Source organism: Colobus angolensis, unplaced genomic scaffold, assembly GCF_000951035.1.
Source record: "Colobus angolensis palliatus isolate OR3802 unplaced genomic scaffold, Cang.pa_1.0 Scaffold66, whole genome shotgun sequence".
Taxonomy (NCBI): domain Eukaryota; kingdom Metazoa; phylum Chordata; class Mammalia; order Primates; family Cercopithecidae; genus Colobus; species Colobus angolensis.
In genome coordinates this window covers 3,440,329-3,443,334 of record NW_012120265.1, presented here as the reverse complement: position 1 = coordinate 3,443,334, position 3,006 = coordinate 3,440,329, and the positions used below count along the sequence as shown (strand labels likewise).

General features: G+C 51.1%; 1 protein-coding gene across 1 annotated transcript in view; it reads right to left on the bottom strand.

The window, feature by feature from the left end:
• Positions 1 to 103, bottom strand: part of NCAN (neurocan) — a 41,595-nt gene extending 41,492 nt beyond the window's left edge. The window contains exon 1 of the mRNA XM_011925867.1: positions 3 to 103. The gene's annotated coding sequence lies outside the window, so the exon portion shown is untranslated. The remainder of the gene's footprint in view (positions 1 to 2) is intronic.
• Positions 104 to 3,006: the final 2,903 nt, after the last annotated feature.

The following is a 3,006-nucleotide window of genomic DNA, read 5'->3' as shown; positions in this document are numbered from 1 at the left end:
ACCTGGCTCCTAGCTCGGACGCATCCCGGGGCGGTCGCCCGGCACAAAGGACGCTGCGCTCCAGCTCAGCCAGCTCCGCGCCGGGTCCAGCCCCTGCGCCCTGCGCTCCGCTCGCCCCAGCGCCGCCTCAGTGCTTATAAAGGGGCCGCGATGCCGCTCTGCGCATGCGCCCCCGCCAGCCCGAGGCCTCTGGCTGCGCGAGGGAGGGGGCTCACCTGTCTAAAATCCCCACCCCGCCCATTTTTTGGACACCCACCGCATCCAGGAGAAATTGGCACTGACTCTCCTCCCATCCTCTTTGCCCCAGGAACCGCGTTAAACGTCCCCATTACGCCCCAGAATGAGGCGGTCCCATTTTACAGGTGAGGAAACTGAGCCCCAAGGAGGCAAAGTCGCTTCCCAAGGTCACGCACAGAGGCAGGGCTGGGATTCGAACCTCGCCCTGCCTGATTCTCTAGGGCTCACGTTCAAAGCAGTTTTGGGTACAATTACTGGTTTACCCCATTTACAGAGAGGAAATTGAGGCACGGACAAGAGGGGGAGACTCCTTGTTCACACAGCTGGTAAGAGGCATGCAGGGTGGGAGCTCAGGTGTGTGACACCCCCGAGCTGTTTCCAGCAACTCCAGCCAGATTGTATCATTCATTCACCTTTGTTGGACCAGCATTTATGGAGCTCTCGCTATGGACTGGGTACTGCTGTTGACACAGGCAGAATTTTGCTTTAAGCAGAGGCATAGGCTTGTCCCTGTCATGAGACATGAGACCTCAGTCTGTAATTTTTTTTTTTTTTTTGAGACAGAGTCTCGCTCTGTCACCCAGGCTGGAGTACAGTGGCACAATCTTAACTCACTGCAACCTACACCTTCCAGGTTCAAGCAATTCTCCTGCCTCAGCCTCCCAAATAGCTGAGATTACAGGCACCTGCCACCATGCCCGTCTAATTTTTGTATTTTTAGTAGAGATGTGGTTCCATCATGTCAGCCAGGCTGGTCTTGAACTCCTGACCTCAAATGATCCGCCTGCCTCAGCGTCCCAAAATGCTGGGATTACAGGCATGAGCACCCAGCCTGGAGACCCCAATCTTTAAAGCCTAGATCCAAGGCTGGGTGTGGTGGCTCACGCCTGTAATTCCAGCACTTTGGGAGGCCAAGGTGGGTGGATCCCCTGAGCTCAGGAGTTTGAGACCCGCCTGGGCAACATGGGGAAAACCCTTCTCTACAAAAGAAAAATACAAAAATTAGCTGAACAGGGTGACCTGCACCTGTAGTCCCAGCTACTTGGGGGCTCAAACCAGGAGGATCCCCTGAGCCCGGGAGGTCGAGGCTGCAATGAACTGTGCTCGCGCCACTGCACTCCAGCCTGGGTGACAAAGCAATACCCCATCTCTAAAATTAAAAAATAAATAAATAAATGCCTAGATCCATACAATGGAATATTAGTCATAAAAAGGAATGAAGCACTGATCAATGCTACAATATGGATGAACCTTGAAAACAGGATGCTCAGTGAAAGCAGACAGACACAAAAGGCCAAATAGTGTATGGCTCCATTTACAGAAATGTCCAGGTCACATTGGGTGTGGTGGCTCACACCTGTAATCCCAGCACTTTGGGAGGCCATGGTGGGAGGCTCCCTTGAGGCCAGGTGTTCAAGACTAGTCTGGGCAACAAAGCAAGACCCTTTTGTCTCTACAAACAAACAAACAAAAAGCAAAACAAAAAAACAATTATCCAGGCATGGTGGTATGTTCCTCTAGTCCCAGCTACACGGGAGGCTGAGGTAGGAAGATCTCTTGAGCCTAGGAGGCCAAGGCTGCAGTGAGGCATGTTTGCACTACTGCAGTCCAGCCTAAGCGACAAGACTCTGTCTGAAAAAAAAAAAAAAAAAAGAAAAGAAAAAGGAAAGAAAAGAAAAGAAAGGCTCAGATCAGGCAAATCCGTAGAGACAGGAGGCAGATTAGTGGATGTAGGGGCTGGGGGAGGGGAAATGGGAAGTGACTGCTGATGGGGACCGGGTCTTCTTTTAGGGTGATGAAAATATTCTGGATCTAGACAGAGGTGATGGTTGCACAATAATGTGAATGTACTTAACACCATTGAATTGTACACTTTATTTTATTTATTTATTTATTCTTTTGAGACAGAGTCTCACTCTGTCGCCCAGACTGCAGTGCAGTGGTGCAATCTCGGCTCACTGCAACCTCTGCCCCCACTGTTCAAGCGTTTCTCCTGTCTCAGCTTCCCAAGTAGCTGGGATTACAGGCGCCCACCACCACGCCTGACTAATTATTGTATTTTTAGTGGAGATGGAGTTTCACCATGTTGGCCAGGCGGGTCTTGAACGCCTGACCTCAAATGATCTGTCCTCCTTCACCTCCCAAAGTGCTGGGATTACAGGTGTGAGCCACCATGCCTGGCCTTGAATTTTATACTTTAAGATGGTGAGGTTTATGTTACATATATTTGACCACCATTTAAAAAATAGTAATGAGGTCTGGGCTCGGTGGCTCATACCTGTAATCCCAGCACTTTGGGAGGCCGAGGCAGTTGGATCACCTGAGGTCAGGAGTTTCAGACCAGCCTGGCCGACATGGTGAAACCCTTTCTCTATTAAAAATACAAAAATTAGCCAGGCGTGCTGGCAGACACCTGTAATCCCAGCTGCTTAGGAGACTGAGGCAGGAGACTCGCTTGAACTAAGGAGGCGGAGGTTGCAGTGAGCTGAGATCGCGCTACTGCACTCCAGCCTGGCAACAGAGTGAGACTCTGTCTTAAAAAAGGCTGGGTGCGGTGGCTCAGCCTGTAATCCCAGCACTTTGGGAGGCCGAGGTAGGTGGATCACAAGGTCGGGAGTTCGAGACCAGCCTGGCCAACATAGTGAAACCCCCATCTCTACTAAAAATACAAAAATTAGCTGAGCGTGGTGGCACGCAGCTGTAGTCCCAGCTACTTGGGAGACTGAGGCTGGAGAATCACTTGAACCCAGGAGGCAGAGGTTGCAGTGA